This window comes from Callithrix jacchus, chromosome 13, assembly GCF_049354715.1.
Source record: "Callithrix jacchus isolate 240 chromosome 13, calJac240_pri, whole genome shotgun sequence".
NCBI lineage: Eukaryota > Metazoa > Chordata > Mammalia > Primates > Cebidae > Callithrix > Callithrix jacchus.
Window position 1 is genome coordinate 100,811,526 of NC_133514.1, and position 14,692 is coordinate 100,826,217.

Genomic DNA, 14,692 nt, shown 5'->3' on the forward strand with positions numbered 1-14,692 from the left:
AATCCCAGCACTTTGGGAGGCTGAGGTTGGCAGATCACCTAAGGTCTGGAGTTCATGACTGGCCTAGTCAACATGGTAAAGCTCCGTCTCTACTAAAAATACAAAAATTAGCTGGGCATGGTGGTGCACACCTATAATCCCAGCTATTCAGGAGGCTGAGGCAGGAGAATCCCTTGAACCTGGGAGGCAGAGGTTGCAGTGAGCCGAGATCATGCCACTACACACCAGCCTGGGTGACAGAGAGAACAAGACTCCATCTTAAAAAAAAAAAGAAAAAATACATCTGAATATTTCATAAAGTGAAAATTTTATAGAAAATCATAATGTTTTATGAGTCAGGGCCACTCCATTTGCATTGGACTTGAGGAGGCATAGTTGTTCTTTGCTTAAACAGGAATATTTAGCATTTACTTGTTCTTTTTGTGTATTACAATTTTTTTCTTTTAAGAATCAGTTTTAGTGGCTCACGCCTGTAACCCCAGTACTTTGGGAGGCAGAGGTGGGTGGATCACTTGAAGTCAGGAGTTCGACACAAGCCTGGTCAACATGGTAAAACCCCATCTCTACTAAAAATACAAAACTTAGCCAGGTGTGGTGGCACGTGCCTGTAATCCCAGCTACTCAGGAGGCTGAGGCAGGAGAATTGCTTAAACCTGGGAGGCAGAGGTTGCAGTGAGCCAAGATCGCACCACTGCACTCCAGCCTGTGTGACAGAGTGAGACTCTGTCTCAAAAAAAAAAAAAAAAAAAAAATTATGAAGTAATATCACTGTTCCTCAGTTTACCATCTGTAAAATGAGAAAAAGACAATAGCAGCTGCCTTTTACAGCTGCTGTGAGGATAAAACGATCCAATATATAGAAGGCTCTGGAATAGGGCTTGACCCAAAGGAAGGCTCAGTAAATATTAGCTGTTGTTATTCTTATGTGAGAGGATTAAATCCTAGGAGAAGAAACACATCACCAAATTGACACTTCAGGGACAGCTGAGAAGTTACTATAGCCCACATCGGGGCTCAAATTTACTTTCGTGTGTTGAATCATTAATAGGAAGGGAAATACCTAACTCGTAACCTACTGTGCTCAGGGCACAGGAAAATGTCACCCTAGTAGTGAGAGAGACATTAAATATTTCACTCTACCAGCTGCTCAGAGCAAAGCAGCCTGGGGTGTATCCATTACTGCCCTTTTCAGATCTCCTGAAACATGTCACAAACATCAAACTCTGGAATTTAGAATATAATATGAACAAAGCATCTTAGGGTTGACATCTTTACATAGTGAGTAAATGTGGGATTTTTCAGAATAATAAAGTGTTTTTGTTTATGGGTTTTTTTTTTTTTGAGAAATAGAAATTGTCTTTACATCTGACACCTCTGCCACGATATCCAGTGTGTATCTTGCCAGTAAGAGACACATTACACCGGCCAGCCTAAAAGAGTCTCAGGTTGTTTACCAACAATGTGTAATTGTGCATTGGAGAACCCAGAGCTGAACCTATTCATATGTTCATGTTACACTCTCATCAGAATTGCCTTATTAAATTGTTCTAATGCTTGCATCCTACATAAATGGTAAACTTCATGCATTATATAACAATATCGACATTTGGGAAGGGAAAGATTATAACACAGGCTAAATCTCTTAATTTTTTCCCTACCCAGATTTAAAAAAAAATCCTTGACATGTGCTTGCTTCGGCCGCACATATGCTAAAACGGGAATGATACAGAGAAAATCAGCATGGCCTCCGTGCAAGGATGACACACGAATTCACGAAGTGTTCCATTTGTGAAGTTAAAGCCTTGTTAAAATGGCCTATGGTTTTGACAGTTTCACATTGACTGCTTAATCAAGTGCATTCTGGATTACTTGTGTGTTTAATGACTGAGGTAGTCATTATCTGCGACTCCTGGGCTGGTCTCCCTCTCTGGTCAGCTGCCTGGCCTCACCTAAGTTTACACAGGCAAGCTCCCAAAGGGAGCTTTTAACTTTTAACTGTTTAAAAAGCGGTTAGAGGTGATCAATATTCTAATCGTCTACAGGCCTTAAAAACAGAGAATCCCATGTTCTCTCCCGTTCTCTACAGGGTCACAGCAGTGTGATTCCAATTCGATCCAATCCCCAGCCATAACATAATGAATAGGGCAGCACTGTCAGCGACAGACAGCTGAAGAGGACTTGCGTGCTGCCGGACACCAGGCTCCCTGTGGAACCATTTGAGCTCAAGTTACATGGTTCATCATCCCCCTTTACCCCTAAATACTCCAGGGGTAGTCTTTCACATTCTCTTACATAATCACAGTAGAATTATCAACTTTACACAGTTTAATAATAACATTTGCAGTTATCTAACAGTCTGACTTTTGTCATTGACCCAGTGATGTCAGTTATAGTATTATTTTTCCTCCAGGTGTCCCTTTAAGTAGCCATTCCTTTAATTTGAAACATTTCTACAACCTGTATTTGTCAATTACAACACTGACATTAAAAGAATATGGTGTCCCTTCTCTCTCTCTCTTTAAACAGAACCTCCCACCTTCCAGCTTTCCCTGTCATCTCCTCATGATTGAATTCAAGTTCTTGGCTCCTGCTGGAACATCACATAGGTGACATCTGGAGGCACATGAGGTCTCTGCCTCTTGTCAGTGACTGCATTTTGATTTTATACTTTGGTCATGTGGTCAATGTGTTGTCTGATTTCTCTAATGTACATATTTTTTGAACTTGTAATTTGTGGGGAGACACTTTTTTTTTTGAGATGGAGTCTCAGTCTCGCTCTGTCACCCAGTCTGGAGTGCAGTGGCACAATCTCAGCTCACTGCAACCTCTGCCTCCTGGGTTCAAGCAATTCTCCTGCCTCAGCCTCCTGAGGAGCTGGGGTTACAGGTGCAGGCAACCATGCCAAGCTAATTTTTGTATTTTCTGTAGAGACAGGGTTTCACCATGTTGGCCAGGCTGGTCTCCAACTCTTGACCTCATGGTCTGCTTGCCTCGGCCTCCCAAAGTGCTGCGATTACAGGCATGAGCCACCACGCCCGGCCGGGAGACACTTTTAAGACATCACAAATGTCCGGTTCCTTATCACAAGGAACCACCCCAGTCCCTTAACGTCTAGCTTTCCTTTAAGGACTCAGTTTTAACTAGGGTTAGAATAGTACTGCAGTGAATTTATCAACCTCTAGGCAAGACACTTATGACTCCAGGGACCTAGACAAGAGCAAAATTTCTTTTTTTTCTTTTTCTTTTTTTTTTTTTTTTTTTTTTGCGCCATGTTGGCCTGGCTGGTCTCGAACTCCTGACCTTAGGTGATCTGCCTGCCTCGGCCTCCCAAAGTGCTGGGATTACAGGCATGAGCCACTGCGCCCTGCTGGCAAAATTTCAATCTAAGGTGGTCACTCCAATAGTAGCAACTAAGTAAATATTCACTGAGAGTTTTTTAAAAAATCACTCTGTGAACCTTTAATCCCTGACAGATAATCTGGAACCAGGAAAAGAAAAGGTATTTGGATGACTCAGAACAGGCTACCATCACTGTCGGGAAGTTCCTAGTCCTGCCCTGTGCAAGCCAACAGCAGCTCGATCATCTCTGGCAGTTGCCCTCCTACCATTCCCAACACACGGGAGAGCTGCTAGGAAGTCCACTCACTTTGTCAGCAACACTCAGGTTCAAAGGTGTTAGAAAGAAGCTATCACTCCAAACCCTCTACACACCAGCAAGGAGGAGGCTGGTGCTGCGGTATCTGGATATTCCACGTTGGCCAATCTCTGCAATGTACAAAGGTGGCGGGGGGGGGGGGGATGACTAAAAATTATCCTCCCACATAGTGGTTTTAATGTGCAGTAGAGACGTAAGTGGAAGAAAGTCACAGATAAATTCAGTACAGTAATATCATGATTAACAAAGTGTCAGGAGTAACAGTTCATAAACACCATCACTCTGGGATACTGCCGGAGTGGATGAGATAATTGAGTAGCTTCTGCTTCTACCAGTCCTAGGTCCAGCAGAGGGAAAGGGTCTGTCCCTAAGACCTCACCAGCTGGGAACAGAGCCTGCAGCTCCAGAGATGCCTGAGGAACCCCCTCCACGGCCAGCCCATCTCCACCTTTGCCTGTGCTCTTCTACCCTTCACCAAACTGAGCAATGGTTTCCTTTAAGGGAAAGAGCAGCTAGTGGCTTCCAGAAGATCCAGCCCAAGAGTAACGCATGTTCTAGAACTTAACCCAAACCTCCTGAAACCTCTTCTTATCTTCATGAAGCTTCTGACAGGGAAATGTGGCTATGCTATATCCTCCTCTTTGTTCACCAAGGTAATAAGGAAGATTATTTTTTTTTTTAAGATGGAGTTGGTCAGGCACAGTGGCTCACACCTGTAATCCCAGCACTTTGAGAGGCTGAGGAGGGTGGATCACCTGAGGTCAGGAGTCTGAGACCAGCCTGAGCAACATGATGAAACTCCATCTCTACTAAAAATACAAAAATTAGCCAGGCATGGTGGCATGCATCTGTAATCCCAGCTACTTGGGAGGCTGACTGAGGCAGGAGAATGGCTTGAATCCGGGAGGCAGAGATTGCAATAAGCTGAGATTGTGCCACTGCACCGCAGCCTGGGCAATAGAGTGAGACTTCATCTAAAAAAAAAAAAGATGGAGTCTTGCTCTGTTGCCCAGGCTGGAGTACAGTAGCACGGTCTTGGCTCACTGCAATCTCCACCTCCCGAGTTCAAGCGATTCTCCTGCCTCAGCCTCCGGAGTTGCTGGGATTACAGGCGCGCACCACCATCATGCCCGGCTAATATTTGTATTTTTAGTAGAGATGGCGTTTCACCATGTTGGCCAGGTTGGTCTCAAACTCCTGACCTCAGGTGATCTGCCCACCTCAGCCTCCCAAAGTGCTGGGATTATAGGTGTGAGCCACTGCGCCCAGCTGGAAGATGATTTTTAGTATATGTTGTAAATCGAACATTTTAAAGTCTAACAATTATTTCTGAAAAAGAGAAATATACCTAATAGACACAATTCCCACACTCAAAATCTGCACTTAATAGATTCTAACTTGCTCTAGAGAAAGCATTTATGTGGATCAGTAAGTCTAGCTGAATAAACATGTCCTAGAATCAGGAACCAATGAGCACCTTTGTTACTGAAAGTGGAAAAAGTCATAAAAAGGTCTTCAACTTCACAGATAAGCAGCTTGCTAAAAAGTATTTTCTCCAAACAAAGACAGAGGAGTACTCCAAAGGGGAAGTCTACGTTGTTTGGTGTTGTTCTCTGTTTTTTTGTTTGTTTGTTTGTTTTAGAAACAGGGTGTCAACTCTGTGGCCGAGGCTGGAGTGCAGTAGCGTGATTATGACTCACCGCATCCTTGAACTTCTGGGCTCAAGTGACTCTCTTGCCTCAGCCTCCTGAGTAGCTGGGGCTATAGGCATGTACCACCATACCCCGCTAATTTTTAATTTTTGTAGAGACAGGGTCTTGCTATGTTGCCCTGGCTGGTCCTGAACTCATAGCCTCAAGCATCCTTCCACCTTGGCCTCCCAACATGCTGGGATTACAGGCGTGAGCCATCGCACCAACCCTGCGTTGTTGCTGTTGCTATCAGGGCAACTGTGCCATCGATCCTTCAAGAAATATTTAGATTCAAATGCAATGGCCTCTCTGAAGGTCCTTGAGATAAGACAGTGAGTGGGAGAGACCTATCCTCTACTCTCTAGCATGGTACCACGAGCTGTATGGACTTAGCAGGTCACCTCCTCACCTAGGTTCCAGTTATCAACTGTCAGTGGGGGTTCTCAACCAGATCAATGATTCTAAGATGTGACCACACGTCAGAATCTTACAGTATGCTTTTATTAGCAATAGATTGTTGAACCTGAACCCAACCTACTGAACCTAGAATGGGGAACAGGGAAAGTCTGTCCCTGTGTTTCTCCAGAAGAGGGCTGAGGTCCTTTCTGGCACTAAATTTCCTAATTCTATAGATGTTTTCTTTTCCTATTTTTTAAATGGGCTATTACTGAATGGTTTTAGGTTTATGGAAAAATGGAGTGGCAAGTACAGAGAATTCCCACATATCCTTTCAGCCCCATGACTTAGTCTACCCAATTAACACCTTGCATTAGAGTGGTACATTTGTTACAACTGATGCACCCATAATGAGATATATATACATACATACATATATACACGTGTGTGTGTGTGTGTGTGTGTGTATGTATATATACGTATTCTGAGACAGGGTCTCACACTGTCACCCGGGCTATAGGGCAGTGGTGTGATCATGGCTCACTGCAACCTCTATCTCCCAGGTTCAAGTGATCCTCCTGCCTCGGCCTCCTGAGTAGCTGGGACTCCAGGTGCCTGCCACCACACCTGGTTTTTATATTTTTAGTAGAGATGTGATTTTGCCATGGCCAGGCTGCTCTTGAACTCCTGACCTCAAGTGATCTGCCCACCTCAGCCTCCCAAAGTCATACAGGTGTGAGCCAATGTGCCCAGCCCCAATAATGACATATTTTAACTAAAGTCCCTAGTTTACATGAAGTCCGTAGTTCACCAGGGTTCATTCTTTGTGGTGTGCATCCTATGGGGGTGGGCAAATGGATAGTGACACACGTGCTACCTGGTTGAAAGAATGCCCTCCTGGGTTAGCTCTTACTCTCAAGAGTAGAACACACAGTAGAGGCCAGAAGAGGAGAGTGATAGGCTGATTATACGCCCTGATCCTCAAGTGATGACAAATCAAAGATATTTACAGTTTATGTGCCCAGCACCATAAATACGAGCCTACTTTTTTGCTTTGTAATTGTTCCTTTTTTTTTGAGACGGGGTTTCGCTGTTGTGACCAAGACTGGAGTGCAATGGCACAATCTCGGCTCACCGCAACTTCCACCTTCTGGGTTCAAGCAATTCTCCTGCCTCAGCCTCCCGAGTAGCTGGGACTACAGGTGCGCACCACTGTGCCCACCTAATTTTTGTATTTTTAGTAGAGACGGGGGTTTCACCTTGTTGACCAGGATGGGCTCGATCTCTTGACCTCGTGATCCACCCACCTCGGCCTCCCAAAGGTAATTGCTCCTTTTTAGCACTTGGAGTACCTTTCCTACAGACTATACTCTCTGTTACTTAAACTACCAAACCCATGATTTCCTGATAAAGGAATGTGCTTCCCAAACACAGTAATTCACAGGTTCTGTGTCTTTACAGCCTTGCACAATCTTTTACAAATCTGAAACATAGCAACCAGATGTGGATAGAGATTACTTCTCTTGATCCAAAGATAACTGGCACTTGAGTTCTAAGAAAGTCTGGAGTTCAAAGAATGAGAATCTTAGCAATGAAGCTCCTTAAACATACATTTTTGCACTGTTATCAAATTATTTCTTAGGATTGATTGTAAGAATAAAATGGTTGTTAAAAAATTGTACTCTAAGATAGAGCTGTGTTTCCATACATTGTATCAGAAACAAGAGGTAACATTTCAACATTTAAGATTTTATATGCATTTTTTTTTTCAAATCTAACAAACATTTTCAAGTTTGTTAGAACTAAACAGAACCTACTGGAATCAATTCTATTGATGCCTTTTTTTTTTTTGAGATGGAGTCTCACTCTGTTGCCCAGCCTGGAGTGCAGCAGCATGATGTTGGCTCACTACAACCTCCGCCTCCCAGGTTCAAGCAATTTTCTACCTCAGCCTCCTGAGTAGCTGGGATTACAGGCACGCACAACCACACCCAGCTAATTTTTGTATTTTTAGTAGAGACAGGGTTTCACCCTGTTGGTGAGGCTGGTCTCAATCTCCTGACCTCGTGATCTGCCCGCGTTGGTCTCCCAAAGTGCTGGGGAGCCACCGCCACCAGCCAATGTCATTTATTTTTTAACACAACAACTTATCACATGATAGGTACTCAATGTATAGGTTATAATTGACCAAGAAAGTACATTTAAGAAAGTTTGGAAAACTTTGTCTTCCTCTGACACAATTCTTCACTATTCTTTTTTTTTTTTTGGCAATGAAACTTAGAAAAATGTCTTTTTCCATAACATAAACATGTCAGTCTTTCCCTGTAGTGCCTTCTTCCACTCCTCCTTCACTGTGCTGAAGAGATATTGAATTCTTCCAGATTTTTGCTTAGCTGTGTGGTTTCGGAACTCAACGGACTCTCCAGGTAGGTAGTTCCTGCACAGGGCTTTCCTGTCACTGGATCTATGACCTTTCCAACTTTGAAAATGATCTTGGCCAGTTCATGTTTCAAATGCTTTGTGCGTGGAACAGGTAAAGCTCTAAGAAGCATGATATCCCAAACTGTGCACTGCTGACCGGCATCGTGGGCAAAGTAGGTTTTCCGCTTATTATAATACTTTAATAAATAGAGATCCAGAACAAGCCTGGTCACTTTCACCTTAGCAGTCTTCTGCATTTTTGTCCCAGTCACCTCCCCCATGATCCATTTGGCATGGACGAGTGAACAAACTATGGACATTATGTGGCTGTGGTCACCTCTACCACGACTGTCTGCGCAGCCACCTGCCCTGGGAAGCCTTCTTTGTTTTTGTTTTGTTTTTTTTTTTTTTGGGGGGGGGGATGCAGTGACTTGCTCTGCAGCTCAGGCTGGAATGTGGTGGTGCAATCTCAGCTCACTGCAACTTCCATCTCTTGTGTTCAAGTGAGTCTCCTGCCTCAGCCTCCCCAGATCTGCCCAAAGAGGGTGGATCATCTGAGGTCAGGAGTTCAAGACCAGCCTTGCTAACATGCTGAAACCCGTTTCTACTAAAAATACAAAAAATTAGCTGGGTGTGGTGGTGTGCACCTGTAATCCCAGCAACTTGGGAGGCTGAGGCAGGAGAGTTACTTGAACTGGGGGTGGCAGGGACACAAAGGTTGCAGTGAGCCCAGATGCTACCACTGTGGGAAATAGTATAGTGGTTCCTCAAGAAATTAAACATAGAATTACCATAGGATCTAGCAATCCTATTTCTGGATATATACCCAACAGAATTGACGGCAGGAATTCAAGCAGATATTATACATATATAATCTACACAGTAGATCACAACAGTAATATTCACAAAAGAAAAGAGGTAGAAACAATCCAAATGCTGTCTGATAACTGGATATGCAAAATGTGGTATATAGACAAGGAACTGTCATTTGGCCTTAAAAAGGAAATCCTGGCACATGCATCTTACAACATGGATTAAACTCTGAAGACATTACGCTAAGTAAAATAAACCAGTCACAGAAGGACACATGCTGTATGATTCCACTTACGTGAGGAACGCAGAGTAGGCAAATTCAGAGACAAAGTAGGATGTTGGTTGCCAAGGGTTGGAAGGAAGGAGAGTTGTTTAATGAGTGCAGAGCTTCAGCTGGAGAAGATGAAGAGGTTCTACAGGTGGATGGCAGTGATGGCTGCACAGCCATGTGAATGCACTTAAAGCCACTGATGCATACAATTAAAAATGCTTAACGCAGAGTGTGGTGGCTCACACCTGTAATCCTAGCACTTTGGGAAGCCGAGATGGGTGGATCACTTGAGGCCAGGAGTTTGAGATCAGCCTGGCCAACGTGGTGAAACACTGCCTCTACTAAAAAATACAAAAATTAGCTAGGTGTGGTGGTCAGCACCTGTAATCCCAGCTACTCAGGAGGCTGAGGCAGGAGAATTGCTTGAACCCAGGAGGGGGAGGTTGCAGTGAGATCATGCATTGCACTCCAGCCTGAGCGACAAAGTGAGACTCTGTCTCAGTAAAATAAAATAAAAATAGTTAAGATGGTAGACTGTATGTTGTGTATATTTTACCACAATAAGGTTTGGTTTTTTGAGATGGAGTTTTGCTCTTTCCTCGAAGCTCACTGCAACCTCCACCTCCCAGGTTCAAGTGATTCTCCTGCCTCAGCCTCCCCAGTAGCTGGGATTACAGGTGCCTGCCGCCACACTCGACTAATTTTTTTGTATTTTAGTAGAGACGGGGTTTCACCTTGTTGCCCAGGCTGGTCTCAAACTCCTGACCTCAGGTGATCCACCTCTGTAGGCCTCCCAAAGTGCAGGGATTACAGGTATGAGCCATCACGCCCAGGTGACAATAAATTTTTTAAAGTACTCAGTTGTTCTTCATCTCCTTTGGAAAAAGGAGAAGAGATTTAAAGTGATTTCAACTACAAAAAAATTTCCTGACCAGACAAGTTGCTGAAAGAATATCTGGAATTTCCTTTCTGGCTGTTTCTCGAGTTCTAGCCAGGCAGTGTGCTAAAAGTAGGCGAATCAAAATTCAAAAATCACAGACCCTACTTTCATCAGGCTAAGGGTCCAGCCCACTGGTTCTCAAATTTTAGCACATATGAAAATCCTCTGGTGGGCTTGTTGAGCACAAATTGCAGCCTGTACCCTCAGGATTTCTGATTCAGGAAGTCTGGGCTGGGGTCTGAGACTCTGCGTTTCCATCAAGTTCCCAGGTGACGCCGATGCTGCTGGTACAGGGGCCACACTTTAAGAAGCTCTAGGGCAGGAGGAAGAACTTGTAGGTAAATAAGTAATTTCAATTAAGTGTGCTGTGATGGGAATCCACCCAGGACACACAGTAGGTAAAGGCACCCATCTGTCCTAGGAGAGGTCAAGAAAGCCTTTCCCAGAGGAGGCATTGCAGAAATTGAGATCTAGCCTGAGACCTAGAGGATATGTAGGACTCAGACAGGTGCATGGAAGGGACAGAGTATTTCAGGTGGACAGTGTTCGATTTGTGTAGGTTTAGAGGTAAGAACAGCCTGTTCTTGAAATTGCAAATCTTTCTGTGTCATGGGCAGTTGGAGAGTGATGGGAAAGTAATAAGTAAGGAAGAGAGAGGTGAGGTCTATCAAAAAGGGCATTAGGAGCCTAGACTTTATTCACAGGGTAACAAGGAGCCAACCTCAGGCAGGCTTGCAACATTCAAGAACTGAAGCACTAAGAACCAAGGTGAGCTTATCACTTCTGAGAGAAGGCATGGGTCCAGTAGAGTCACAGCCTGAGCTGGTGGGAAACGGGGCAGTGGTACATGCCCCTCTAATTCTAGGACCATCTCACACAACCCAAGCTCCAGTTCCTCTGAAAGCCTTCTGCTGCTCAGGTAAGAACAATCCAAGGCCATTGTGCCATCCAATACAGTGGCCACTAGCCATGTGCGGCTATTAAATTAACTAAAATTAGAAGTCAGATCGTCAGTTGCACCAGCCTCATTACAAGTGTTCAACAGCTACATGTGACTAGTGGCTAGAAACAGAACACCTTTGGGCTGGGCACGGTGGCTCATGCCTGTAATCCCAGCACTTTGGGAGGTCAAAGCAGGCGGATCACCTGAGGTCAGGAGTTTGAGACCAGCCTTGTTAACATGGTGAAACCCAGTTTCTACTAAAATAAAAAAAATTAGCCAGGCGTGGTGGTGTGCACCTGTAATCCCAGCTACTTGGGAAGCTGAAGTAAGAGAGTTGCTTGAACTGGGGTCGTGGGGGGAGCCGGCAGAGGTTGTAGTGAGCCAAGATGGTGCCATTGCACTCCAGCCTAGGCAACAAGAGCAAAACTCCGTCTCAAAAAAAAAAAAAAGCAAAACACATGCATTATCCCAGAAAGTTCCCTTAGCCAGCACTGGTCCAGGAAATGAAGTATAATTAGGATTAGACCTAAGACTTGCCAGGTATTCTGGTTCTACCACATGAAGCCAGCAAGCAACTTGTTAGGTCTTCATTCATGAAAACATACACACATACGAATTTATACACACAGAGCTCTAAATGGATTTTTAAAAAATCTATAGAGTATAAAGCTAGACAATTAACAATTATACATTATATACAATCTACAAATATCCTAGATATCACTTTTATGAGATATAAGGAATTTTGACTGAGAGCAGTGGCTCATGTGTGTAATCCCAGCACTTTGGGAGGCCAAAGTGGGTGGATCACCTGAAGTCAGGAGATTGAGACCAACCTGGCCAACACAGTGAAACCCTTTCCTCTACTAAAAAATAGAAAAGTTAGCCAGCTGTGGTGGTGTGTGCCTGTAGTCCCAGCTACTGGAGACGCTGAGGCAGGAGAATTGCTTGAACCTGGGAGGTGGAGGTTGCAGTGAACCGAGATTGCATCACTGAACTCCAGCCTGGGCAACAGAGTGAGATTCTGTCTCAAAAAAAATTTTTTTTTAAGCCACAAATAGGTATGAATCCTAGATTCACACCTAGTCTCCAAAGCCATCCCTAAATCCTAAAAATAACCAGCCAAGGGAATTGAGGGAAGAAAATACACTCCAGGTTAGAATTCTAAAAGGCTATTTTTATGGCTTATGTTCCAAAAAAAAAAAAAAAAAAACCTAAGCTTTTAGAGCTTTCTCTATTGTGTATTTTATAGAAGTCAGTATGAAGGATTCAAAATATTACATAGCTAATCCTTACTCTAAGTTCTAAAAATAAAACACAAGAGATGGTTGCATGCCCAGTCCATGCTAGTCCAAGGATGTAAAATGAAACACACACCCAAGAGAAAGGCTTAACCCTTGGGCTGACTGCAGCAGCAAACACTGTAACCAGTTAAAAAGCCTGAGAAGCAAGAGGTAGGTGATAATTTCCACGAATAAAAAAATTGAGAGGTGCTCTTGTTTTCCCAGCTGCTCAGCAAGGACTTGACCAGCCTGGATAAAAAGAGCCCAACTCCCACCTCCCATGAAGGGTCAGGTGGGCAGCTTCCCAGTGAGTAAGGCGGGTGGCTGAGTATCCTGATTTTGATGGTGAGGGACAGGTGGCTTTGGGAAGTGTACTCAGACAGTATACCTTCCTTGCTCAACCATTGTCTGACCCAGGCATGTTAAGGGGAGGAGCAGCTCAGAAAAAAGGCAGAGCCAAGTATCTGCATTGCTCAAAACCTCCAATGGCCAGTGGGCTTGGCTGCCATCCCCCGGAGCCATGCATTCTGTCTGCCCCGCGACGACTCCGTCCTCAGAGCTGTATCTCGTCCTGGGTCAGCTCTGCCAGATCTGTTGGGCTCCCTTCTCCCTGCTCTGCTATTAAACCCCTTCCTTGGGTTCAAATAAAGCTAGTTCCTCTAGAGCCTTTCCAGGTATGCCCATGGGCCTTCCCACCCAAAACCCACTGCGAAGGGGAGACCATTCATTCACCAATTCCAAGTTTAGTTAAAATCAATATCCACCAGCAAGAAATTCAGTGCAAGGCTCCTTGGAGGCACTGGGGTAAAGCAGGAAATTGCTAGACTTCATTAAGCCAGCAGGCAACTGGTTAGAGCCTTAATTTATGAAATGCAAATATCTCCCTCTAAATTGATTTTTTAAAGGACCACAAATGCCACTGGACTATCTCAAATGGCAAGAAACAGCCAAAGATGACTCCAGAGTAGATAATTGAGTTGAGTATGGGAAAAGTAAGCTTATTCAGGAGCACTGAGCCCCGGGTATCCCAAATGCACAGCAAATAGTAGATCTGATCCAAGAACTTTTATTTGTAATTCTAATATCATAATGTATTAATGATAGCACCAGCTAGCATTTATTGAGCTAATGCTACACATCAAGTACCATCCCAAGCATTTAACAAACACAAATGCATTTAAATGTACAAGGATTCAATGAGGTAGGTCCTGTTATTCCCTTTGTATAAATGAAGACACTAAGACCAAGAACTTGTCCATGGTCTCACAAGTGTGCAGTAGAGCCCAGATTTAACCCAGCCAGCCCAGCACCCTGCTCATAAAACCCTCATGCTTTTATGCTTTTTTTTTTTTTTTTTTTTTTTTTTTTGGATACAGGGTCTCACTGTCACCCAGGCTGGAGTGCAGTGGTGCAATTTTGGCTCACTGCAACCTCCACCTCCCAGGTTCAAGTGATTTTCCCGCTTCAGCCCCCTGAGTAGCTGGGACCACAGGCTCGTGCCACCATGCCCGGCTAATGAGAACTACTTTTTCTTGCACTCAGGCAGAATTTCTGTGCCTCAGCCCAGCAGGCCTCCCTGGGTGCCCACCCACCCCAGCTGCCAATGAGAACTGCAGTCTAAGATTTCACATTTCAGTTAGATAGCTCAAAATTTGTTTAGATCTTTCCAGAGCAGTCCACAAAATGCCACTTGCCTTGATAGGCCTGTGTTTTATATGCAGTGGCACTACAGAATTTAGTCACCATTGCGATGCCTCCATCTAGTTTGGGATTGTCCTCACTCCATGAGACACAAGGCTCCTTTCTCCTGCCTCCGGCCAGCCTGCCCTCAGAACATGGTACCCCTGGAGCCAAATTATTGAGGCAGGAGCTCCAGAGGGGTAGAAATGGGCTAGAGGAGGAGGAGAGGCTGAGACAGGGACCTTGAAATGCACAGCAAGCCAGCCAGTGGGCAGCTACTGCTCAGGGGCAAACCACATGGAGGGGTCAGGTACTCTGGGGCCTGCCTACTGCGGCAGATCACGAGTTCCTGGCAACATACCTGGAGGTGAAAACGTGTCAACATGCCCCAATGTTAAGGACAGTCAGACATGAGTTAGAGTCACCATTCTAGGAACATGGATGTGAATTTTGTTTGTTTTTGTTTTATAATGGAGTCTAACTGTTGCCCAGGCTGGAGTGCAGTGGCACAACCTAGGCTCAGTGCAACCTCTGCTGCCCAGGTACAAGTGATTCTCCTGCCTCAGTCTCCTAATAGCTGGGATTATAGGCTACACCAC

The 14,692-nt window shown here is 44.5% G+C and overlaps 1 protein-coding gene, 1 non-coding gene and 1 pseudogene across 6 annotated transcripts in view; 1 reads left to right on the forward strand and 2 right to left on the reverse strand.

The window, feature by feature from the left end:
- Nucleotides 1–14,692, reverse strand: part of ATP8B1 (ATPase phospholipid transporting 8B1) — a 144,569-nt gene that overhangs the window by 97,059 nt on the left and 32,818 nt on the right. The gene's annotated exons all lie outside the window — the stretch shown is intronic.
- LOC118147016 (U6 spliceosomal RNA) lies at nt 1,686–1,792 on the forward strand. The gene has a single exon (XR_004733197.1). It is a non-coding gene; the product is annotated as a U6 spliceosomal RNA (small nuclear RNA).
- Nucleotides 7,972–8,612, reverse strand: LOC100388617 (small ribosomal subunit protein uS17m pseudogene; annotated as a pseudogene).